Source organism: Phyllobates terribilis, unplaced genomic scaffold (assembly GCF_046119375.1).
Source record: "Phyllobates terribilis strain yellow unplaced genomic scaffold, ASM4611937v1 Scaffold_1__5_contigs__length_1240528914, whole genome shotgun sequence".
NCBI classification, from domain to species: Eukaryota; Metazoa; Chordata; class Amphibia; order Anura; family Dendrobatidae; genus Phyllobates; species Phyllobates terribilis.
Genome location: NW_027362761.1, coordinates 438,731,503 through 438,758,371, shown reverse-complemented (window position 1 = coordinate 438,758,371; position 26,869 = coordinate 438,731,503). Strand labels below are relative to the sequence as shown.

The 26,869-nt window shown below is 49.6% G+C and overlaps 1 protein-coding gene across 19 annotated transcripts in view; it reads left to right on the top strand.

Annotated features, from left to right (window-relative positions):
* The first annotated feature begins 4,048 nt into the window (after positions 1 to 4,048).
* The window catches only part of PPIP5K2 (diphosphoinositol pentakisphosphate kinase 2), a 203,389-nt gene continuing 180,568 nt past the window's right edge, over positions 4,049 to 26,869 (top strand). For 7 of the 19 annotated variants that reach the window (XM_073677781.1, XM_073677774.1, XM_073677748.1 and 4 more), the window contains exon 1: positions 4,051 to 4,307. The gene's annotated coding sequence lies outside the window, so the exon portion shown is untranslated. Of the gene's footprint in view, positions 4,308 to 17,201; positions 17,261 to 26,869 lie in introns of all 19 variants that reach the window. The other 12 variants (XM_073677756.1, XM_073677765.1, XM_073677737.1 and 9 more) reach the window with 6 other exon arrangements.

Here is a 26,869-nt window from a genome sequence, read left to right as displayed (position 1 = left end):
TAACACAGGTCCGATCAGTACAACGGTGTTTAAATGTGGCACCAAGATCGGTGATTGGTCGAGGCCGATATTTAAATTTGGCGCCGAAATCGGTGATTGGTTGCGGGCAGCGCCAGCGACCAATCAGCGATTTTTAACACAAATGTCCGGACCTTTGTAACACCATGCGGATACTGTGGGGACATCAGCGGCTAGGGTGTGAAGGGAGGACCGGGGAGAGGCGCTGCGGGTCGGGATACTTCTGCTCCGAGTGCCCGCTCATGTCCCGGTTTCTCGGAGCGGAAGCATCCGCACAGGCAGAGCCGCTGACATCCATGCGGCTAGGGTGTGAAGGGAGGAACGGGGAGCGGCGCTGACATCCAATTGGTCGCGGCCGCTATTTAAATCTGCCGCTCAAATCGGTGATTGGTCGCTGTCTTGGCCCGTGACCAATCACTGATCTTGGCGCCAAAGTTAAACACTATTGTGCTGATTGGTCGCGGACGCTGCCCGCGACCAATCACCGATTTGGGCGCCAAATTTAAATATCGTCCGCGACCAATCAGCACAGCGGTGTTTAAATGTGGAGCCAAGATCGGTGATTGGTCGCGGACGATATTTAAATTTGGCGCCCAAAACGGTGATTGGTCGCGGGCAGCGTCCGCGACCAATCAGCACAGCGGTATTTAACTTTTGCGGTAAGATGAGTGATTGGTCGGGTCCGAAGACCGCGACCAATCATCGAATCATCTTGGTGAGGACCGGGGAGCGGCGCTGCCTGTGCGGGTACTTCCGCTGCGAGAACCCGGGACATGAGTGGGCGCTGGCAGCAGAAGTATCCCAACCCGCAGCGCCGCTCCCCAGTCCTCCCTTCCGCATGGAGGTCAGCGGCGCCGGCGGTCCTCATCTCCCGGCTGCATTTCCGTCCCGCAGATGGGTCCGGCGGTCGGGGTCCTTCTGCCGTTACCGGACGGGAGATGAGCGCCTCGCGCCGGTCATCTCCCGGCTGCATCGCCGCTGAGCTCCGTCCCGCAGATGAGCCGCTAACGGCCGCCATGTTTTTTCAGAAATCCCGCGGCGCTGATTGGCCGCTGGTGGACCAATGAGCAACGCGGGATTTCCTGGACAGACAGACACACAGACAGACAGACGGGATAAGACAATTATATATATAGATATACCAACATCAGGTACATGTATACGTAGTCACTTATGTTGTGACATTATTGATGGTGTTTTCCCGTATTTTTATCTATACCCTCTTTTTCTTCTCTATTATATGATTTTATGTACGTGCACCTTTTTGCATGACATACATGCATGTATATACACATATTGAGTTCAGGAAGATATATTAGGACATTTTCTTGTTTGAACCATGATGTATATATATATGCATGATGGTTAATGTTGATGGGTGCGCATGTAGTCTAGGGGATATATGTGACAATGTCGTCCTTGATCTATGTACATGCATTGTTGTAGTGCACATTCGTCCTTGATATATGTACATGCATTGTTTTATTGCATATTCCCCTTGTTTTCCATCATCTTTATGTCTTTCACTTTAAGTGTATTGATTTTTATAATCATAGGCAGTATGTGTCTATATGTATTGTCTTAGTCCCGGGTTACATGGGGATGTATAGAAAAAGTAAAATCCGGTGCCACAAGAAATAAATCCTTTATTCCAAATATTAAAAATCACATGTCCGGATGGGGATGGTCTTGCCTCTCCCTCAGATGGGTGACATTGCACACACATTTTTTGTGTTATATATACCTGGACCATTTTCCCCGGGGCGTCGTTGTCCTCACACGCTGTATTCCCCTTGGCATCCATGGGCTATCAGCCGCGATGCCGTCGGAGTCCGGTGTCTGGGTAACGGCGACGCTCTCTGCGTCACTTCCGATCCGTCGCGAGGCACCTCTGGGTAGCGGTGTGGTTCATATGGTGACCGGTCACGTGACTGGAACTGTGAGGTATTCTGGGTAGCGTTTTGGTTCACATGGTGACCAGTCAGGTGACTGGTAGCATCCGCCCCCCATGTCTCGTGATTCACATAATATACTATTTAAATGACCAGTAGTGATACCTGAGCAGTCCCCTTGAGGAAGGCACGCAGCGCTGAAACGCTCGTCGGGGATACACACACGGAGTGTGCTCTGCTCTCTTCTCTCCCCCTTACAGAGGTAAAAATGTCCTTTGACTTACATCCATATCTATATATTGTAGGGAGAGGACATGTGACTATTTGCTCATGGTGATTATGCTGCTCTTATTGATTAAACATTGTTTATATGCACACTTGATTTATATAGCGCAGCATCTTGTCCACCTTACCTTAGTTTCAAATAACGGACACTCTCCATGTTATAGTCACACTCCGTGTGATGTTTTGCTTGTTTTTTAATGTTTTTACGCTATTGTGTATCGATTTTTGTTGTCATATGTGTATGTATGTGTATCTATCCCCAGACTTTCTGTTGTCTGATATTCAATAAAGGTTTTCTATTTTTCTAATTATTGGGCTATTATCGTTGTTTTGTGCTTTTGCACTCCTTCCTTTTGCTTTATGCTAACGATGGCCCCTATACAATCCGACTAGTAGAATGCGATAACATTGTTATATCATATACTACTTAGTGGCATTCCTAAGTCTGATTCTAATTCTTTTCTTTCTGCCCTCCATGTGTAGTACGGGATCTGTCACTGTCTACCTACCCTCCATGTGTAGTACAGGGTCTGTTACGCTCTACCAGCCCTCCATGTGTAGTACGGGATCTGTCACTCTCTACCTGTCCTCCATGTATAGTACAGGGTCTGTTGCTCTCTACCTGCCCTCCATGTGTAGTGCGGGATCTGTTACTCTCTACCTACCCTCAATGTGTAGTACAGGGTCTTTTACGCTCTACCAGCCCTCCATGTGTAGTACGGGATCTGTCACTCTCTACCTGTCCTCCATGTATAGTACAGGGTCTGTTGCTCTCTACCTGCCCTCCATGTGTAGTGCGGGATCTGTCACTCTCTACCTACCCTCAATGTGTAGTACAGGGTCTGTTGCTCTCTACCTGCCCTCCATGTTTGGTGCAGGGTCTGTCATTCTCTACCTGCCCTACATGTGTAGTGTAGGGTTTGTCACTCTCTACCTGCCCTCTATGTGTAGTACAGGGTCTGTCGCTCTCTACCTGCCCTCCATGTGTAGTATGGGTTCTGTCACTCTCTACCTGCCCTCCATGTGTAGTGCAGGGTCTGTCATTCTCTACCTACCCTCCATGTATTGTGCAGGGTCTGTCGCTCTCTACCTGCCCTCCATGTGTACTACAGGGTCTGTCATTCTCTACCTACCCTCCATGTATTGTGCAGGGTCTGTCGCTCTCTACCTGCCCTCCATGTGTACTACAGGGTCTGTCATTCTCTACCTACCCTCCATGTATTGTGCAAGGTCTGTCGCTCTCTACCTGCCCTCCATGTGTAGTACGGGATCTGTCACTCTCTACCTACCCTCCATGTTTGGTGCAGGGTCTGTCGCTCTTTACCTGCCCTCCATGTGTAGTGTGGGGGTCTGTCACTCTCTATTTGACCTCCCTATGTGTCATACACAGTCTGTCACTCTCTACCTGCCCCCTATGTGTAGTACATGATCTGTCACTCACTACCTGCCCTCCATGTTTGGTGTGGGGTCTATCACTCCCTACCTGCCCCCTCTGTGTAGTGAGGGGCCTGTCACTAGCTACCTATGCTCCATGTTGGGTGTGGTGGGGTCTATCACTACCTTCTATACTGAGCAACAAACTGTAATGTTCTGCAGTTATGAAGGTTCCTTCACACACTTTCCTTTTCTTTCATGTTATTTGTATATTTGGGACCAAAACCAAGGTGACAGCTGCCTGACAGTCACTGGATGTCTCCCTGTACAATGGCTTAGCTGACCTATTTGCTCAGCGACCGTCATTCCCACATAGGATAGGCTGGTGGCAATCCCCCCTCCCCAAAACCGGATGGTTTGAGGTCACGTGACATTAATCATCGTCTCTGTAAACTTCACCTCCCTGTCAGAATAGACCGACTATCGCCATTTTTATGTTGGGCAGGATTCGAACGGGGCGCCTGAAGGGTCTAAACAGCTCAGAATGCAAAGGAGCAGTAACAGCATGTGCAGTGTTTCCAACGCGACCTACAATCCCCCAGCAGAGGCGCTCTCTCCCCGCCCCTCCGAGCCCCCTCACTAGAGGGATTGTAAGGACGGAAGTTTGTGGCTGGTGCATCAATGAGGGAAGCCTGTGCATGCTGCGGGGTGTGGAGAGGAGACGCGGCCGGAGAGGAGGTGAGGCTGGCGGGGCACGGGCGGAGTGTGATGGGGGAGCTGCCGGAGGCTCCGCAGTGTCAGCTGCATTAGGGGGATTACACCGGCTCACAGTCACCATGTTTCCTCTGCAGCCTGTGTGATGTGCACGGTGCTGTACAAGTGCATGGCTAGTGATGGCCAGATAACGCGACTGCGGGAGTGACCCGGTAATCACCATCGGCAGCAGGTACAGATGTGTGCGGAGCTGCACCATAGGCCCGGGCTGCAGGAGCCTCCCGGTAATGTCCGGGGATTGTTAGCCCACAATTCCCTAGTGAGATGGAGATTATGGCCATGGCCCCACTATCAGTATTTGCTCAGTATTTTTTCTCAGGAGTGGGTGATAAATGCAGAATTGGTGACTTGTTTCTATTATACCTTCTCTCTTATTGTTCCTCACCTGGTTTTGGCTCCAACTCCTGAGAAAAAATACTGATCGAGGCCTAATATATTGGAAGCTGTAGCTAACTAGAAGAGTGCTGCCCCGACGGCCTCTGGTGCCCGCCCCGACGGCCTCTGGTGCCCGCAGGGCAGTCACACTCAAAAGACTGACAGACATGAATATTGGTGCAAAATCCCCTTCAATCCTGATTAGTCTGAACCCCGTTCATCTGAAGGGGATTTCTGCATCATGGAAAATTTTCGGAATGGAGTTTGCTCCGCAGCGGCTGGAATAGTGTGATTATTGTGGGAAACGTCAGGGATGAACCCCTCATTGTCACATCAGAATTACAGATCAGATATTATTCTGACGTGTGAGATATTAACATGTCTGATATCTGTTCACATACAGCTGCTTCTTGTTCAGCAGTTTACATCATTCAGCAATTATTTATGTATCTACATGTGAATGTATAATAAAAAAAAATATATATATTATATTTCCCTCAACATTTCTACAACACCAAGAAGGAAAAGTTGTGAAGTTATGGGAATCGCGGGATGAATAGACAGGTTACTGATATGTAAATGATGAAGAGATCAAACAAAATATTCAAAACATGTGGATTTATTCATTGTGGAGTATGAGCGCCTGAAGCTGAAATCCCTGTACTTACACATCTTAGCATGTCAGTGAGGTTATTAATGGTTGTCTGAGAAATGCTCCTCCATGCCGAATGTACTTTGGCAAATCATCAAGACCCGCTGCTGGCAGCTCCTTTGTAATTGCCGACCAATGACGATTCAAATGTGCTCGATGAGAGACGGGTCGGGAGGCGCTGCAGGCCATGGTAGCACATTTAGATCGCATAGGCTGTTCACAGTAGCACAGATCACATACGGCCTGACATTGTCGTGTTGAAAACATCTCCTGGGACACGTTTAGAGAAATGGCCGTATCACTGGTTCCACCACTAGAAGTAATGCTGAGCTGTTACTGTACCTGAAATGAAGGCTAGAGGGATCTGGCTACTGTACATTATGCCACCAAACGCTATAATCCCGGGAACAGGACCGGTGTGACGTTACTCATGAAGCAGTCTTCATGGCATTGTCCATATGACCTCAGATTAGAAGAATGATGTGTAGTGATTTGTGTACTGAATGTGAAATCAAACATCACATATCAAGTCTATGGCGCTAATTAGTGATGAGTGAACGTGCTCGCCACTGCTCGGTACTCTCTCTATCATCACTGTGCTCGACGAGCTCTGCACTTACCGAGTATTTACGGGTTGCTCGGGTCCCCTCCCTGCATGTTTAGCGCTCTTTAGAGAGCCAATGAACATGCAGGGATTGCCTGCCATGCAATGTAATGCCGTAGCCTTGTTGGTTGTGGGCATTACAGTGATTGGATGGCCGCACAGCGTCATCAGGTCTATATCAGACCTGGCGCCGCCATGCTCTTCACAGTCACTCCGGAATCAGACAGTGTAGGGAGAGGTGCTGCTGCTGTGTCAGGGAGAGATTTGATCGTGTATTAGGTAGTGTAGGGAGAAAAACCGTACATTACACACATCCATCTTAACAAACAGTCCTTCTGGGGACTAATCCATCTGCAGAGATATCAGGCAGGCAGTGTATATAGCAGACTGCAGTGCATATAGCACAAGAGGCTCCATTCCAATTCTGCCTTCTGCTGCTGTTAGATATTTCTATACAAAGGCTCAGGTCTCAGGGGCCAGGAATACTTTTTGTTGGATCTTAATCCTCATTTGCTTAAAAACCAATCCAGAGAACACCATTTTTTTTCCCCTTCTCCCATGACAGCACCACCTGAGAGAGGGTATCCGCCCACCAAGGACAGGAACCTACTGAATAAAAAGGCGGTACCTCTCTTCCGCATCAGTTTTTGGTTCCTGTCCTTGATGGGAGCCTCGCCAGGTGGTACCTCACGTACCTGGACCGTGGATTCCGGGGTCGGTGCGGCCTGGAGGCCGTGGAAGCAGCAGGTGGCCCCTGTTCTCAGCCCATCTGGCTGCTGCCCGGGTCTGCATGTGGGGGGGCTGCCTTCCGGAGTCCTCCCCGAGTGCGCCGGGTCCTCCGGCCGGGTCTGCGCCTCACAATGGACTAAACTGAGCGCGCGCCGGCCGGCAGGACTTCCGGGTCTGCGCACGTGGGGGTCGTGTCGCACCCTGTGACGGAGTGCTCCGGAAGCCGGGTCTGCGCATGCGCGGGTGGGAAGCCGACATCCCGCTGCAAGCGCATCGGGTGCCGCTGGGCTGCTCACGCGCAGAAGGAGGAGGATCTGCGGTGTAGCGCGCCAGCTGGCCAAATTTGAAAAAAAAAAAGTGAGCACGCTGCCGGAAGGGGAGGAGCCTAAAGGAGGTGGAGCCCTACTGCTTTTTAAAAGATGGTGAGGAATCAAGATGGCGGCGTCTGCATCCCCAACATAATGAGTGAGGAGCCGCAGTCACCTGGGCAGCAGCTGTCACCACCGCAGGAGGTACAGCAGCAGCCACAGCCGCCAAAGCTGTGCAAGCAGCTTAAGAAACTGATTCAAGAATCTTCCCATCACCAAAGCCACAGCAGTGGAGGGCGTACGAGTTCCGGCAGAACCGGTCAGAAAAGACCTCGTCAGTCCACCTCCGCCAGATGGGAGCCCTCATGTGAACGGCAACCACCGCCTCCGGTACCCTAGTCTGAACGGCAGTGTGGTGAGTGATCTTCGTGAAAGTCTCACCTTGAGTAATGTGCTCTTCTCTGTTTTCCTCTCTTTTTCTCCTTTCAATTCTTTGGGTGTTAGGAGCCAAAGAAGTTTAGCTCTAAGAGTAAAAACAAGGAGTGTGCTTTATGTAAAATCAGTCTTCCCACCTCCTATGTCAAAAACCTGTGTGCGGACTGTATTCAGAAAACCATAGCGGAAGAGTCCCCCAGGTTTTCTATGGAATTAAAGAATCTGATCCAGACAGAAGTCAGGGATTCTTTAAAAAGCTTAACCTCACGCAGGAAGAAGAAGCAGAAGCTAGTTTCCTCAGAATCAGAGGAATCTGTAGAGTCCCGGTTTACAAGAGAACTGCCTTCCTCCTCTAATCCCTCCTCATCATCATCGGAATCTTCGGATGATGATGGGGGGGGGGGGTAGGCCTTGTTTTTCGGTAGATAATACTGAGAGACTAGTTAGAGCCGTCAGAGTGACTATGGGTATTACTGATACCAAAGTTCCCAGAACAGTCCAGGATGTTATGTTCGGGGGCTTGGACCAGAGGAAGAGACGCACATTCCCGGTTAATGAGAGGATCAAATCGCTTATAGAAAGGGAATGGAAAAAAACGGAGAAGAAGGGTCTGCTGCCTTCCTCCTCTAAGCGGAGATACCCCTTTGAGGAAGAGGATGCGGCTAAATGGGACAAAACCCCTAAGATTGATGTGGCCATTGCAAAGTCCTCAAAAAGATCCACTCTGCCCTTTGAGGATTTAGGGGCCTTGAAAGACCCGCTTGATAAAAAAGCGGAGTCTTTCCTTAAACAAGCCTGGGAGTCGTCAGCAGGGGCCCTTAAACCGGCGGTGGCAGCCACCTGCACCGCTATGTCTATGATGATCTGGCTTCAACAATTGGAAGACCAGATTAGGGGGAATGTCTCGAGGGAGAAGATTTTGTCGGACCTTCCTCTTGTGCAGGGGGCGGCTGCATTCCTGGCAGACGCATCGGCAGATTCAGTGAGGCTGGCTGCCCGGTCTGCAAATCTCTCTAATACAGCTCGTAGGGCATTATGGCTCAAGAGCTGGCCAGGGGATGTGCAATCAAAGACTAAGCTATGCTCAATCCCTTGTGAGGGGGACTTTCTGTTCGGCAAAGGTCTAGATGACATCCTGGATAAGGCTGCAGACAAAAAACATGGGTTTCCCACTGTGTCTGGTTCCCAGTTTAAAGGCTCCTTTCGGAAGAGGAAGTACAGTCGCAGTAAAGCTCCTAGAGACCAAGGTACCTGGAAAGACAGGAAGCCGTATAACAGAGGCTTCATGTTCGGGGGTCCCTCCTCCCGAGAATAAGAAGGCCCGTAAGTGACAGTCCCCCCCCCCAGGTGGGAGGAAGGTTGTCCCACTTCCTGCCCGCCTGGGAGAAAATTTCATCCAATTCTTGGATTTTAGGGATAATCAGGAGGGGGCTCACATTGGAGTTCAAGAGCAGGCCCAGGAACACCGTCAAAATTTCAGCCCCCAGGGGTCTAGCGGAGCAGATAGCCTTGCAGCAGGAAGTTCTCTCTCTGCTTGTGAAGGGGGTTCTGGTGGAAACGCCTGCACCCAAGCAAGGAAGGGGATTCTATTCAACTCTCTTCCTAATAAAGAAGCCAGACGGCTCCTTCAGGACCATTGCCAACTTGAAGAAGCTGAACAACCATTTAATCTACAGGCCGTTCAAAATGGAAACAATAAAGTCAGCCATAAGAATGCTATTTCCGGACTGTTATGTGCGTCCTCGATCTGAAGGACGCCTACTACCACGTCCTGATCTTGGCAGATCATCAACAGTTTCTGAGGGTGGCTGTATAGTTCGGCAAGCACGTAAGGCATTTTCAGTTCGCAGGTCTTCCCTTTGGCATTTCCATGGCGCCGAGAGTCTTCACAAAAATTATCCTGGAGGTCACAGCACATTTAAGGGAAAGAGATATTCTGGTCATCCCTTATCTGGACGACTTCCTAGTAGTGGGCAGATCAAGACAACTCTGTGCTCTAGCCCTGGAGGACGTCATGGCCAGTCTAAAACGCCTGGGTTGGCTGTTAAATTTAGAGAAGTCAAGGCTGGAACCAAAGCGGGTCCAGTCTTTTCTGGGTCTCATTCTGAACTCAGAAAACCAAACCTGTCTTCTACCAGAGGAAAAGAAGCTGAAGATCGGATCCCTAATATCTCGGGTTATCAGCAATCCGACCATGACCCTGAGGAAGGCAATGTCTCTGTTGGGTACAATGACATCTTGCATCCCGGCGGTTCAGTGGGCCCAGTACCATTCCAGATGTCTTCAGCAGGAGATCCTGGCAGCGGGCAGGCGGCTCAAAGGTCGCCTGAATGGCAAAATAGTAATCAACTCCCTGGACTGGTGGAGATCTCCAGTCAATCTATCTTTGGGGGTTCCTTTGGACCTTCCAGGTGTCGGATACAATTACAGCGGACGCAAGTGCAGAAGGCTGGGGAGCTCACCTAAGAGATCATTCTGTACAAGGCCTCTGGTCGGACAGCGACTCAAGTCTCTCTTCCAACATGAGGGAGCTGTTGGCAGCCAAAAATGCTCTAATAAAGTTCAGTCCTGTTCTTCGGGGTCATCACATCCGGATAATGTCAGACAACAGATCGACAGTCGCCTACATCAATCATCAGGGGGGTACCAGGTCTCTCCCTCTGATGTTAGTAGCGGATCAGATCTTCAGGTTTGCCGAGAGTCAGCTGCTCACGCTCTCGGCGCTTCATGTAAAAGGGGAAGAGAACGTAAAGGCCGATTTCCTGAGTCGTCACATCTTAAAACAAGGAGAGTGGAATTGAATCCAGCCGTATTTCAGCAGATTGTGGGCCGATGGGGACAGCCCCAAATAGATCTGTTTGCAAACAGACTCAATCGAAAGACCGAAATCTTTTGCTCTCTGAATCCGAAAGAGGGGGCATTTGTGGTGGATGCGCTGCAGATTCCTGGAATTTTACTCTAGCCCATGCCTTTCCCCCTTTAATACTGATCCCTACTATCCTGAGGAAGATCCGAGAGAAAAGGGCGAGGGTTATATTGATCGCCCCTTTCTGGCCCAAGAGACCATGGTTCACTTGGATGAAGAGAATGTCCCAAGCAGATCCATGGGTTCTTCCGGACATCTCAGATCTCCTCAGGCAGGGCCCAGTCTGTCATCCCCAAAGATCGGGCCTGCATTTGACGGCCTGGATTTTGAAAGGTCGCTATTGACACAAAGGGGGTTTTCCCCGGGAACTGGTTACTACCCTACTGACAAGTAGAAAGCCGGTAACAACTAGGATCTATGGTAGAACCTGGGCTAAGTTCCTGTCTACCTCTGGTCAGTCCGCCAAAGGGAGGGTTCCTATTGGGGCCATACTGGAATTCCTCCAGAAGGGGTTAAGCATGGGTCTAGCCACCAGTACTCTTAAGGTACAAGTATCAGCTCTGGGGGCATTATATAATTATGACTTGGCGGCGAATAGGTGGATCATTAGGTTTATTAAAGCTTGTGTGATAGGTCCAGGCCTATTTCTACTCCAAGGATGCCTCCTTGGGACCTTAATTTGGTTCTGGAGGCACTAACCAAACCTCCCTTCGAGCCCTTAGAGAAAGTTTCAGAAAAAATCCTAACTTTAAAGACTGCCCTACTGGTAGCCCTGACATCAGCTCGTAGAGTCAGTGACTTACACGCACTATCTGTTAACCATCCATTCACTCAAGTATGTACGGATAGAGTAATCTTAAGACCAGACCCAGCCTATCTTCCGAAGGTAGCCTCCAAATTCCATAGGACGCAAGTAATCACTCTCCCTTCCTTCTATCCTAATCCTAGGGATTCTGAGGAACATAAGCTTCACACCTTAGATGTTAGGAGGGTGTTAGTCCAGTATTTGGAGGTGACAAAAGCCTGGAGGAAGAGTGACGCCTTATTTATATCCTTTCAGGGGGCTAGGAAAGGACTTAAGGTTACAAGAGGGACCATAGCTAGATGGGTCAGGGATACTATTACCTTAGCCTACTCTTCTAGCAATCTGCCGGTTCCAGAGAACCTGAAGGCCCACTCCACCAGAGCGGTAGCTGCTTCCTGGGTGGAAAAGGCGGATGTGCCCATCGACATCATATGTAAGGCGGCAACTTGGTCATCCCCCGCTACATTTTACAAACATTACCGTCTTGACCTTTCCTCTTCTACTGATCTGTCCTTTGGTAGGAAGGTGTTGCAAGCGGTGATCCCTCCCTCTGGTGTCTGATCTCTATAAATCTCTCATGTGGTGCTGTCATGGGAGAAGGGGAAAAGATCCTAGTTACTTACCGGTAACGGGATTTTACAGAGCCCATGACAGCACCCTATTAATTCCCTCCCCTTTATCACTATGGTGTGCACTTTTTAAGGTGTTTATTACAAATGTTAAGGTGGCGGTTATGTATTAACCTGTTTTCGGAGGCCCTCTCATGCTCTGAAACAAAAACTGATGCGGAAGAGAGGTACCGCCTTTTTATTCAGTAGGTTCCTGTCCTTGGTGGGCGGATACCCTCTCTCAGGTGGTGCTGTCATGGGCTCTGTAAAATCCCGTTACCGGTAAGTAACTAGGATCTTTCTGTGCCCTTTGCTTGGCACTGCAGAATACAGCCAGGTCCTTTCCATATTACAGCGCTAGAAATCCAGCTATTTAAAACTGTTTTCCAGTACGTCCCCCTGACAGCACCATAGGAGGAGTAATCCCATATCCTGTGTAGGGACAGGAAGCACAAGAGGTTAAAAGCCCTCCCACCCCCAACCTCCTCAGTGTTTTTCCTGTCCCTACACAGGACAGGGAGTGCAGGAGGAGCGCCGGTGCAGGAGCACTGGTGTGAAGATGGATACCTCAGGGGGGATTGGGGGGGCCACAGCGCTCTCCTTCCCGCCGTCAATCGGGTCCTGGGCCGATACTCCCTGCCGGGAGTCCCTCAGCCCTCCAGTGTGCTGGAGCCTCCGGGTGCCGCTTCCCCATCGCCGGGGCTCTCAGCGTCCTGCTCTGGGCGGGTCTGGCTTCTCCCGGCTCCAGGACCGCCCGGAGTCGAAACCGGAAGTCCGGAGATGGCGACTTCGGTGGCGGTCGCGCGGGAAATTCAAACCGCGGTTAGACCAGACGCTAGGGAGCAGGAGAAAATGACTGGACGACCAGGCAAGGTATAAGAAGGGGGGCTGGGGAGCAGCATAGGCAGGCTTACAGCTTTGGCATCCCTGGCAGTACAATGGCTAACGTGTCACACCCGGATACCCACCCTGGATTGCCACACAGTCATGTAAGTGTACCATTACCCCTTTTTTATATGGCTAATGGGGCTTACGCTTACCAGGCCCTCCATATTTTTTATAGGATGTCTCTGGGCAGCTACCACCTCCTTCTGAAAAAAGGATACGGGAAAAAAGGCCACAGTAAAATCCAAGAGGTGCCTGGATTGTAACATCAAACTTCCCGACTCGTATACAAAGCGTCTATGTGCTGAATGTAGAGCCTCCATGCTAAAGGAGGAGCACGGGGCTTTATTAAATGAGATGCGTAGTATAATTAAAGAAGTAGTTCAGGCTTCTATCACGTCTCTACAGCCCCCAGGTTCAGGAGTCCAGGATGTCCCGGGACCCAAAAGATCCAGAGAAGATATAGCACCATCTTCTGAGGGTGAAATCGACCCATCTGGCGACTCTGACAGTGAGACCATTAGTCTACCTCAGGGCGGGGAACGTAAAAGATATATGTTCCACTCAGATGGTATGGATATTTTTCTACGAGCCGTCAGAAACACGATGCAAGTAGAGGAAACGGAGAAGAGCAGTAACATTCCGGATGAGATGTTTGGTGGTCTTAAAACCCAGAGATCCATGGTTTTTCCTGTTAATGCTCATGTGAAGGACATGATACTGGAGGAATGGGAAGATGCGGAGAAGAGACTCCTCTATACCTCGAGACTTCCGCGCCCGACTATCTTTTGACCCAGAGGACACCAACGTGTGGGACACTGTTCCTAAAATTGACGTCCCAGTGGCTAAAGTGGTCAAGAAAACCTCTATCCCCTTTGAGGACTCGTCAGGACTTAAAGATCCTATGGATAGGAAAGCGGACGGACTTTTGAAAAAAGCCTGGGAATCTTCGGTGGCAATCATTAAATCTAATATCGCTGCTACATCCATTGCCAGATCAATGAGAATCTGGCTAGAAGAGTTAGAGAGTCACCTACGGGATGGCACCCCGAGGGAACCTCTCCTTCAATCATTGCCCCTGTTAAAGATGACAACAAATTTTTTGGCCGACGCTTCGGCGGAATCGGTCAGATTTGCGGCCAGAAATAATGCACTTTCCAACTCAGCCCGTAGAGCTGTTTGGTTAAAAACATGGTCTGGAGATACAGCTTCTAAGAACAAGCTGTGCTCTATTCCATTTTCATGGCTCAGAGTATTCGGACCTGTACTAGATGACATTCTAGAAAAAGCGTCCGAAGGGCTTCCCCGAGGAGAAAAAGAAGGAGCAGCCCTTTCGTAAACCCTTCCCCTCCCGTAAATATAACACTCAGAAAAAAGGGGGGTCAACAAGCTGGAGTTTTAATAAGGGGAACAAAGATGGGAAATACCAGGCCAGTACTAGCTCCCGTCCAAAACGACAATGACTATGTCAGAGTGGGGGGGTGATTAAAGTTTTTCAAAAACAGTTTGCATCGGGTCACTCAAAATCCCTGGATACTAAGAACTATAGCACAGGGTTACAGTATAGAATTTTCTCACTATCCCCCTCAAAAATTCCGCCTGACAAAGGGTTCCCCTACCTCTCTTTCACGTCTACGGGCAGACATAGAGAAGCTGCTACATCAGAGGGTTATTGTGCCAGTTCCGGAACACGAACAACATCAGGGCCATTACTCCTCTCTGTTTTCAATAAAGAAACCGTCAGGGGAGTTACGTACAATAATCAACTTGAAACCACTAAACCGATTGGTCCGTTACAAAAAATTCCTCATGGAATCAGTAAGATCAGCCATAACTCTAATAGATGCAGATGTGGTAATGTGCACCCTGCACCTCAGAGATGCATACTACCACCTGCCAATACATTCCTCAAGTCAGCAATATCTGAGGTTTGCACAACCATCAGGCAGTCAGATTCTACATTACCAGTTCAGATGTCTTCCCTTTGGCCTGTCATCTGCTCCCAGAATCTTTACGAAGATCATGGCAGAGGTGGTGGCCTATATCCGACTCGGGGATATTACCATCATTCCGTATGACGCAACATCTGGAAGTTGTCCTACAGACATTTACCAACCTGGGTTTGACTTTGAACAAAGAAAAATCCAATCTTATCCCCAGTACTTCACACATCTTCCTGGGAGTCCAGCTCGACTCCTGAAGGCAAATGTCTTATCTCCCGGAAGAGAAAATGCTCTCAATTCCACAAACGATTCGTTCTTTTTCAAGAGAGAAGAAACCTTCAATCCGAAAGGCAATGAGTATTTTGGGAATTATGACGTCATGCATCACCTGCGTCAGATGGAGCCAGTTCCATTCCAGGCCTCTACAGAAATGCATCCTGGAAGTGACAGACGGACATCAGAATTACCTAGACAAGAGGATGTCTTTGTCCAGAGACGCCCAGGACTCTCTACACTGGTGGCTCGACCAGAAGAATCTACAGACGGGAGTGCAGTGGATTCTGGAACCTTGTCTTTTAGTGACCACGGACGCAAATCTCTCAGGATGGGGAGCTCGAGTGGGAGATTCTTATCTCCAAGGAACATGGTCCACAGAAATTCAGACCCGATTATCAAATTTTCGGGAACTACAGGCGATCTGGGAAGCCCTACAGAGAAGCCTGGGAGGTCTTAAGAGACAGACATGTAAAAATCCTGTCGGACAACATCACGGCAGTCTCCTTCATCAGACATCAGGGCGGACCAAGACATCCACTTCTCCAGTCCCTGACCAAAAGGATATTCTTAGTGATAGAGAAAATAGTGAGCTCCATTTCAGCAGTTCACCTTCGGGGATCCGACAATCAGGAGGCAGATTATCTCAGCAGGCGTCAGATGAAGGCTTCAGAATGGGAACTGAACGAAGAGGTGTTCCAGCAACTAACTCGCAGATGGGGTCAGCCACACCTAGACCTTTTTGCATCCAGAACGAATGCAAAGACAACCTCTTTCTTCTCTCTCAACCCAGGAGATCATCCTCTGGCAGTGGATGCTCTCTCACAATATTGGGGAGAAGGCCTAACATATGCCTTCCCACCTGCCCCTCTAATTCCGAGAATGCTGCGGAATATTCAGGAAGATCGGGCGACAGTCATAGCAATTGTCCCGTTCTGGCCAAGGAGGAGTTGGTTCTCCCTTCTACGTCATCTAGCGTTGGAAGACCCAATCATTTACCATTTCAGGAGGATCTTCTGACGCAAGGTCCACTGTGGCATCGGAATCTTCAACAACTCCTAGCTCTCAGCCTGGCTTCTGAAGGGGAGATCCTGAAGAATAAGGGCTTATACGCCAGAGTGATCCAGACTATGCAGGCTAGTAGAAAACCTGTAACTCAGACCATATATAAAAAAGTCTGGAAGACCTTTTGTCAGTTCCACAGGACGGTAGACACCTCTCAGCCAGACATCCCTGCGATCCTTGATTTCTTGCAGGCAGGATTTGACGCATGTCTTAGACCAAGTACCTTGAAGGTGCAGATTGCGGCACTATGTGCTTTCTTTGACACATCATTGTCCTCGCATCCCTGGATAATCAGGTTTGTCAAGGCAATCCAGAGACTTAGGCCTACCCAGAGAATTTCTTCCCCTCTGTGGGATCTGAATCTTGTCCTGAGTCCTTTTTTAAGCCTGCCTTTGGCCCAGTTAATGAATTGGGAATAAAGAACTTGACTCTGAAAACAGTCTTCTTGGTGGCAATCACCATAGCTAAACGGTTGGGTGAAATCCAGGCTCTATCTATTGTCGAGCCTTGTATGCAGATTCGGGATGATTGCATCATTCTGAAGCTGGATCCAAGTTTCTCCCCGAAGGTGGTGTCTTCAATGACCTTAAACCAAGAAGTGGTTCTTCCATCATTCTGCGAAAACCCTAGGAATCAGAGGGAGGAAGAGTTCCACCATCTCGATGTCCGCAGAGCAGTGTTGGCCTATTTGGAAGCCACTCGGAACTGGAGATTAGACTCTAATCTTTTTATACAGTTTGGGAGAAAAAAATAGAGGCAGGAAGGCTTCAAAACCAGCCTTAGCTAGATGGGTTACATCCATGATTAATCTAGCATATCTTTAAGAAGGACAGCCTCCCCCTGATACTATCAAAGCCCATTCCACCAGAGCAATTTCCACCTCTTAGGCAACTAGAGCCGGGGGTACCATTGAACAGATATGTACCACAGCCACATGGTCAGGACATACTACTTTCTGCAAACACTACAAGCTAGATGTTCTCTCACAGCAGAGATCTGCGTTTGGTAGGAAGGTACTTCATGCAGTTATCCCACCCTAAGCTATGAATTCTTGGGTATACTCCTATGGTGCTGTCATGGGGACGTACTGTAAAACCGGAAGTCTTACCGGTAATGCTGTTTCCAGGAGTCCACATGACAGCAGCCTTATTTCCCTCCCTATATTGCTACTGTATGTGATTCTAACATATGTCTAAGCAAGTCTAAAAATAACATTTTGTTGTACCCAGCCAATGTGGTTCTTGGAAAATCACTGAGGAGGTTGGGGGTGGGAGTGCTTTTAACCTCTTGTGCTTCCTGTCCCTACACAGGATATGGGATTGCTCCTCCTATGGTGCTGTCATGTTGACTCCTGGAAACATCATTACCGGTAAGACTAATTCCGGTTTTCTGCGTCAAACGGATCACATATACGTTGTCAGTAAATACTGCCATATCTGGCCTCCCTTAAAAATTTCCTTTAGTGTGTCATTGAAGCAATTCACCGCAGTTTGCTGTTCAAACTACTTACCTACAGGCCAGGTATTTAAAACTCTGTTTTCACTATCACACGGATCACATATAAATTCGCTCCAAACTCAGTCATTTGTAGTGAGCGTGGAAGATACTGTCCTCCATTTAAAATGGGCAAGGCACGTGGCAGGGGACAAGGAACTGGACGTGATGGTAATGGTGCATGGAGAGGCCGAGGACAAGGCCGTGGGCAAGCTGAAATTGTGCAACAACAAACACCAACATCTTCTCGCCTGACCTTCCTGTCCCAATTTCTAGGGGATCGCAGCACACCACTATTGAACCCAGAGCAGTGTCAAAAGGTTGTTGGTTGGATAGCGGATAATGCTTCCAGTCACTTAGCCACCACCACCACCCTGTCTTCCACACGGTTAAGTCTCAGTAGCCGTGAGTCTGGACCGCATATTCCTCACCCTGATCCTCCTTCCTCCCACCATGCCGAGTACCCAGAGACAACTGATCCCACACTTGGACACTCTGAAGAGCTGTTCACTTTTCCATTTATAGATTTGGGCCTCTCGCCCAGTCCACTTGAAGCGGGGCAAGAGGAGATTGCGTGTAGCGATGCCCAAATACTTGAGCAGCCACGGTCACATGAAGGCGACGGTTGGAAAGTGTCACAAGAGGTGGACGATGATGAGACACAATTGCCAGAAAGTCAGGAGGACAAGGGTGCAGAAGTGGAAGACGAGGTGGTGGATGATATAGTAACTGACCCAACGTGGCAGTTGGACATGCAGATCGAGGACAGCAGCACACAGGGGGAGGGAGGCAGAGTACCCCAACAGGCTGGAAGAAGCAGTGTGGTGGCCACAGCCAGAAGACAGGCAACCGTTCCCCATAACACCAACACAAAGGAAGTTGCCAGTACAGCTGTTAGGTCTTCCCGAGTCTGGTTGTTTTTTTAAAGACTCTGCCGATAACCCAGCAGGGGTGGCAAAACAACCAGCCTGACCACCACCAGCATGATCAGGCACATGGCAGCAAAGCACCTGACTTTCTGGGCCGAACCCAGGGTCCAGGAACAGTGTCTGCGGGTGGCACCATTGCTTCTTCCGCTGTTGTGCATGCAAGCCAATCCCCTGTCCATGGTGCATGCGAAGACGCCTCCTGCCCTGCACCTGTCGTTGCACACTCTCAAGTAGCAGCATCAGGAAGCACGTCCATGTCCTTGTCCCAGCACAGTGTTCAGTTGTCCATACCCCAGTCCTTAGAACGCAAGCGCAAATATGCAGCCAACGCCCCACTGGCCACACTACTAAATTCTCACATTTCACGACTGCTTGTGCTCGAAATGTTGCCTTTTAGGCTCGTGGAGATGGAAGCATTCCGCAACCTGATGGCGGCGGCCGTCCTTCGGTACTCTGTCCCCAGCCGCCACTATTTCTCCCGGTGTGCCGTCCCCGCATTACACAAGCATGTGTCCCGAAACATTAGCCGTTCTCTCAACAACGCAGTTACCGGGAAAGTCCACCTAACCACGGACACGTGGACAAGTGCTTGTGGGCAGGGACGGTACATCTCGCTGACGGCACACTGGGTTAACATAGTGGAAGCCGGGACCCAGTCGGACCTTGGGATGGAACACGTCCTCCCGATGCCAAGGATTGCGGGCCCTAGGTCAATCAGGGTTGCCCCCCACGGTTTACAGCTCATGCACCTCCTCCTCTTCAGCCTCCATCTCCGAAATGACCACATCAGTCGCAAGCTGGAAGATCTGCAGCACTGTCTCGGCCAAGTGGCAACAGGCTGTGCTGAAGCTAATAAGCTTAGGTGAAAAACCGCACAATGCTGAAGAGTTGTGGACAGCTCTGAAAGAGCAGGCAGATCTGTGGCTCACACCGCTGAACCTACAGCCAGGCATGGTCGTGTGTGACAATGGCCGGAACCTGGTGGCGGCTCTGAGGCTAGGCGAGCTCACGCATGTACCATGCCTGGCCCATGTGCTTAACCTCGTGGTTCAGCGTATTCTCAAATCCTACCCGGAGCTGCCGGATCTGCTTGTTAAAGTACGCCGCCTGTGTGCCCATTTTACAAAGTCAGCTACAGCTTCCGCCGCCCTTGCAGTGTTTCATCAGTGTTTGCAGCTTCCGGCTCACAGACTGGTGTGTGATGTCCCCACGCGTTGGAACTCTACACTGCAGATGTTGGGAAGGATTTGTGAGCAGAAGAGGGCAGTTGTTGACTACCAGCATCAACAAGGCTGTCAGTATTCAGGTCAGACTCCACACATAAGACCTCAGGAGTGGACATGGATGTCAGACATGTGTACCATCCTCCAAAACTTTGAGGACTCCTCCAAGATGGTGAGCGGCAATGACTCCATAATTAGCATCACCATCCCGCTTCTCTGTCTTCTGAAACGCTCTCTGCTCACAATCAAAGAGGATGCATTGCAGGCAGAGCATGATGAGATGGAGCAAGGAACCATACAGGGTGATTACACACAGCCAAGCCTCATCTCATCCCAACGTGGATTGGGTGACAATGAGGAATAGGAGGAGAAGGAGGAAGGACAGGAGCTAGTTTCAAGCACTATAGACGGTACTACCTGCACAGTTGTCATACTGTCTGTCCAGCGTGGATGGCCAGAGTACAGCGAGGAGGAGGAGAGCATGGTCAGTCATCCTCTTGGTGAGGACACGGAAGTCTTGCCTGTTAGTAGTCTGGCACGCATGGCTGAATTTATGTTACGCTGCCTTTCCCATGACCCTTGCGTTCTCAAAATTTTGGGTGACAGTCATTACTGGTTGGTGACACTTCTGGATCCACACTACAAGGAGAACTTTATATCTCTTATTCCTGAGGCTCACAGGTCTACAAAAATGGGGCAGTACCAGAAGGCCCTTGTTGCGGAACTATTAAAAAAAAAAAAATTCCCATCTAAAAATGCTGGCGGCAGAGGGCACACTTTGTTGGACAACCAAGGAATACAGGCGAGAGAGACACAACTTCAGTTCAGCAGAGGCACGGGAACACTGTCAAAGTTCTGGGAGCATTTTCTCAGACCCTCCCATCGCACAGGCCCTGAGGCGCGTGGTACTCTCACAAGGAGTGCAAAGATTGGGAAGATGCTGAGGGAGTACCTTGCTGACTGTACCAACGTCCTCCGTGATTCCTCTGTGCCTGTGATTATTGGGTATCCAAGCTGGATAGGTGGAATGAACTGGCTCTATGCCTTGGAGGTCCTGGCCTGCCCTGCCGCTAGCATTTTATCAAAGCGGGTTTTTAGTGCCGCTGGTGGAATTGTAACTGATAATCGCATCTGCCTGTCAACTGAAAATGCTGACAGGCTGACTCTTATAAAAATGAACAAGGGCTGGATTGGGCCAGACTTCTCAACACCACCGAATGATAGCAGCGTAACATAAACTCAAATCCAGTGTCTTTTCTTGGGAGGTGTATTCCCATGCACCTTTTCACACCCACACATGGGTATGCGCTTCCTGATTTTGTCTATTTGCTCTTGTCCTCCTCCTTCTCCTCATCCTCCACCACCATATCACAAGGGTGATCCTGTTACGTGATGCAACACCCACATAATTTTTTTAGAGGGTGTTTATGATGCCCGTAAAAAATTTTCTTATACAGTATGTTCATGTATACCACCCATGGGTAAATGTTTGTCAGCCCATACACTTAGTGCATGGGCATTACAAGTAAAGGAGGTCCGCTCCTTTCTAATGGGAACATTTTTTATGAGGCCCTCCTCCACTTCTTTTCCAAGGGGCATTGAAGTGCCTCCAAATTTTTGGCAGCCCTTGCATTCACTGCATATGCCAAAACTATGGGAGACTCTCTCCTTTCTAATGGGAATGTGTCGTTACTGTGGCCCTGCTCTATGTGTCTTTAAATTCTTCGTGGGGTTTTTCCCAAAATTGGTCAGCCGTTGGACTGACTGCATACCCTATAACTGTATAGCAGACCCTCTCCTTTCTAATGGGAACATGTCGCACCTTGTTACTGTTGCACTGCTCCATGTGTCTTTAAATTCTTAGTGGTGTTTTTCCCAAATGTTTCAGCCCTTGCAGTCACAGCATGGGCATTACCACTATAGGAGACCCGCTCCTTTATAATGGGAACATTTTTTTTACTGAGACCCTCCTCTATGTCTCTTCAAAGGGGTATTGGGTTGCGTCCAAATTTTTGGCAGCCCTTGCAGTCACTGGATACGCAATAACAATATAGGAGACCCACTTGTTAATGGGAACAACAAAACCTAGCCGGCTGATGGCTCTCTAACAATAGCTAGGGCCGTCTGCTGGCCTTTTAAGAATAGTAAGGGCCGTCTGATGTCCCTGTAAAAATAGGCTTTATGACTTTCAGAGTCCTTCCATCATAAACTAAAAAAGGATGTCTGATGTGTCACACACCACATTGCCAGATAAGGTTGTAAAATGTTAAAATGACATTTCCTGGTGAATGCATTTGTCTTAGAAAATAACGTAAAAAACCCCAAAACAATATGATCTTTCTTTAGTATAAAAAAACAGCGTCACCAATTTAACCTCAATGTAATCACATTGTTCAGCTCATGCACCTCCTCCTCCATCTCCGAAATGACCACATCAGTCACAAGCTGACAGCACTGCAGCACAGCGGCAACAGGCTGTGCTGAAGATAAAGGCTTAATTGACAAACCGCCCAGCACTGCAGAGTTGTTGAAAGCTGTAACACAGCAGCCTGATCTATGTCTCTCACCGCTGAACATACAGCCAGGCATGGTCATGTGTGACAATGGGCAGAACCTGGTGACGGAGAAATGACAGCCGGAGTATATATGGTTTCTCTCTATGTCGGTACTTTCACCGAGCTAAAGAATATGGCTGTGGTGAAATACAACTCCCACTGAGAAGCTGTTTCAGATTGAAAAACATTGTGCCCACCAGAGGATTTCATTCTGAGGGCTAACCTTTCTCACCCGCTCAAGAGCCCCATAGCAGCTGCAAAGTTAGCGCTATCATGAACTCTCCTGAGGTAGAAGCCAAGGCAACCCTGCCGAGAAGCCGTCCTGGCTAAGAAAAGTGTGTGGGAAGGTTCCCGGACACTCTATGGCTGCTTTTTTTACTGAGGAGGAAACACACTCAAACACGGGGAGAACATACTAAATCCTTGCAGATGTTGTCCTTGCTGGGATTTGAACCCAGGATCATAGCGCTACAAGTCTTCAGTGCTAACCACTGATCCAATATGCTGCCTGTAACGGGTCCGGGAGGCGGACTGTAACGGGTCCGGGAGGCGGAACCTCTGAGCTACTATACAAGGGGGCGGCCCTTGTAAGGGAGCGGGTGGCAGTCTCTGGGTGAACGGACAGGGAGTTACGGCAAGTGATCAGGGCAGTCTCTGGGTAAGGGGTAGGTACGACCTGTGATGGCAGAGCCTCCGGGTAGGCTAGCAGGCAGGTGGTAGATGTGTGCTCCCAGGTGAGCAAGCGAGAGTCTCTGGAATAGCTGATGGTCACCGCACGTGACAACGGAGACCTCCGGGCTGGCAAGCAGGCAGGTAACGGAGATGCGCTCCCAGGTGAGCGGGCAAGAGTCTCTGGAATAGCTGATGGTCACCGCACGTGACAACGGGACCTCCGGGCTGGCAAGCAGGCAGGTAACGGAGATGCGCTCCCAGGTGAGCGGGCAAGAGTCTCTGAGATAGCTGGTGGTCACAGCACGTGACAACGGAGCCTCCGGGCTGGCAAGCAGGCAGATAACGGAGAAGCGCTCCCAGGTGAGCGGGCAAGCTGGTCCATAGACAGACTGACCGGAGTAGTAAGGCAGACCGTCGGACCTCAGGCAAGCAGGCAGGTAGCTGACATGCGCTCCCAGGTGAGCGGGCAGGCTGGTCCTTAGACAGACTGACAGGAGAAGTAAGGCAGACCGTCGGACCTCAGACTGGCAGACAGGTAACAAGTATTCAGGCAGGAATCAGGCAGGTAACTAGCAGGAAACTGGCAGGTAACTGGCAGGTAACTGGCAACGGGACCTGAGGGCTGAAGCACAGGTGAGACACAGGTGCAAACAACATTGCTCGGGCACCTCCATTTTGGAGGAGGTGCCTTTTATATGATGAAGTCCTCCGGCCATTGGCCGGGGACTCTTTAGGGCGGCGCGCGCGGCCCCTTTAAGAGGAGGGGAGCGCGCGCGCGCGCGCGCGCCCTAAGCACAGGGGCCGGGAAGGAGCGCGCGCCGAGAGCAGAGCAGGAGGAGGACGCCGGGACGGAGCGCGCGCTGACAGCAGAGCGGGGAGAGGACGCCGGGCAGGAGCGCGCGCTGACAGCAGAGCGGGGAGAGGACGCCGGGCACGGAGCAGAGCGGTGAGGGGAGCAGCGTCCCTGCCTAGCAGAGGGCAGGGACGCCAGCGCTACACTGCCGTTCACCCTCTAATATCTAACAGGCTGGAGAAACTTGCACCTGCTGCCACTCTATCTTCAGCTCCTTTGTGAGAAAATGTATTTGGGCAGCCACTCAGTCTACCAAATAAAATTCCTGAGAAGGAAATTGGGGATGGCTTCACTACTGGTACTGGGGGCAGTGCTAATACCATGGCGTTGTACCATAGTTTGCTGGAAATATTCCAGGCTGGTATAAGGCAAGCAAATTCCCACAGAAAAGTACCAGCAGTAATGTTCAGGCCACATTTCAAGTGCAAGTAGCTTTAGAGGACTTCCTGAGAGAAATGACATGCAGGGTAGACACGGTTTCCCTCTATGCCAGTCCTTTCACCGAGCTAAATACAACTCTCAGCAAAAAAGTTTTATGGACTGGCTCCGTACCGTCCCTGGCCACATTCACTTGTCCACGTGTTTGTGGTTAGGCAGTCCTTCCCAGTAAGTGCACTGGGGAGGGCACGGGTAATGGTGTGGGACTCGTGCTTGTGGAAGGCGGAGGAGATACCGGGAAATATAGTGGTGGCTGGGGACCGAGTATGGACACCCGGCCGCCGCCGTCATGAGGTTGTGAAAAGCTTCCGCCTCCACGAGCTTAAAAGGCCATTTTTCAAGTGCAAAGAGCTGCCCTGAAATCTGTCAGTTTAGTGTTGTTGCTGGTGGGTGGGTGGCTGGCTGGCTGCATACTTGCACTTGCATTCCAAGTAACAGAAAACTAAGCAGATGGTGGCCTCTATCATCATCATGGCCTCACTTCGGCACTATGAACTCTCCTGAAGGACAAGCCAGGGCACGTCGTTAGAGTCTCCAGTTCTCTGGTGAGCCCGTTCAACCCTGCCGAAAAGCAGCCCTGGCTAAGAAAAGTGTTGTTGAAGGTTCCTGGACACTCTATGGCTGCTTTTTTAATATGGATCGGCCATGCTTATGCATGTTATTTCTCAAAACGCATTACATATCAGGCCATTGTCCAATTCTGTATTCAAGAAATTAAATGCGCAAAGAAAGGTGTGTGTGTGTGTGTGTGTGTGTCAAAGCACCACAGACAAGTGCGAGTTGATGTTGGACTGGCTTCCATTGCTTCTGCAGCATAGACTTCCTGGGAGAAATGACACGCAGGTTAGATACGGCAAAAAAAGTTGTGGACTGGCTCTGTACCGTCCCTGGCCACATTCACCTGTCCACGTGTTTGTGGTTGGGCGGTCCTTCCCAGTAAGTGCACTGGGTAGGGCACGGGTAATGTTGTGGGACCCGTGCTTATGGAAGGCGGAGGCGATACTGGGAAATATAGTGGCGGGTGGGGACCGAGTATGGATACCCGGCCACCGCCGGCATGAGGTTGTGAAAAGCTTCCGCCTCCACGAGCCTAAAAGGCCACATTTCAAGTGCAAGCAGCTGTCAAAAATTTGGCAGTATAGTATTGCAGCCTGTGGGTGGCTGCCTGCATACTTGCACTTGCATTCCAAGGAATGGGGAAGGGACAACTGAACGCTGCACTGGGACAAGGACGTGGATGGTGATTGTTGCAAGTCTGCAACGACAGGTGCATTGCGGGAGGCATCTTCGCATGTGCCAAGGATCACTTATGATGGGCACACTTTTAGGCAGTGACCTGAGTGTCAGAGATGCTTCCAGAGGTCATCCCCCATGCTGTTCCCATGTCTTTTCAGCACGGTATACATGTGTCTGATGATGTGTCACACACCACATGGCCAGATAAGGTTGTAAAATGTTAAAATGACATTTCCTGGTGAATGCATTGGTCTTGGTTGAAAGCAGTGCAAAAACGCTGCAAAAACACTGCGTGTGAACATAGCTCAGGTTGTGGAGGAGTATTTTTGTTTTTGGTAATTTTATTTTGCCTTCTATGCAAGTCATTACCCTGGGAAGGGTCCCAGGAAAATCCATTTTGGTTTCGTTTTTGTATGTTTTATTGTGAGCCTTTAAAAGTGGCGTAATACTCTGACCACGTTGCTGACAGCAGTGATCTGGGAGCCAGAGATGCTTCCAGGGGTCTTCCCCATGCTGTTCCCATCGATTTGGGCAATTTTTAGGCCCTCTGCAGATCGCCGGGGGGAGCCGCCTGAAAAATGCTCGAGTTTCCCATAGACTTACATTAGGATCTTTGCTCGGGTCGAGCACCCTAGTTTTCCAATTTGCTCAACCCGAGCAACGAGTACCTGAGCATTTTAGTGCTCGCTGATCACTAGCACTAATCAGTGTCCACACAAACCATCAGAAGACGTTTGCACAACATTGGGCTACGAGCCAGACGGCCGGCTACAGGTGTGCCATACACCATCACTCTCAAAGGCTCTCATGGTGCAGTTCAAGAAAGCAATGGAAGATGTGATGGAGATCTATACTCTTCAGGGATGAGTCCTGCTTTTGTCTTTGACATAATGATAGCTGGAGATTGGTCTGAAGACCACATGGGCAACCCCATGAAGAGGCCTTCACAAGGGAATATGAGTGTGTCGCATGAGTTATACCAGGCCCCATGTTCCTCGTGCTACAGTGAGCATCCTGCATGGCTTAAACTTAATACCATGGCCGGCAGCGTCTCCAGACTTGTCTCCTATCAAGCACATCTGTAACCTCATTGGTCGGCAGTAACAAACGGAGCTGCTAGCACTGGATCTTAGTACTTTCATGCCAAAATACTTTCGTCGTGGCAGAATATACATCGGACAACTATTAATAACCTCACTGATGGCAGACAAGGTGTGTACGTGCGTGCGGGGATTTCTGCACTTGGCACTCATACTTGATAAATAAATTAAGATGTTTAGTAAATGTTTCATTTTTCATTATTTGTGTATGATTAACATGTCTATCCACCTTTTGAATTCCATGACTTTTTCTTGATGCTGCAATTTCAAAGTTGAGGAGTGCATGTGTAATATATTAATATAATTATATTTGACAATAAACAGATGGCTTCCAGTTCCAATCTCTCCTAATATTAAAGGGGTATTCCTATCTCCAATATCTTATCCCAATATGTAGTAGGTGTAATAATAATATTAGCAAACACCTCCAGTTAGAAATGTATAGTTTTTCTGATTCACTATGCCTCCTCCTGCATGT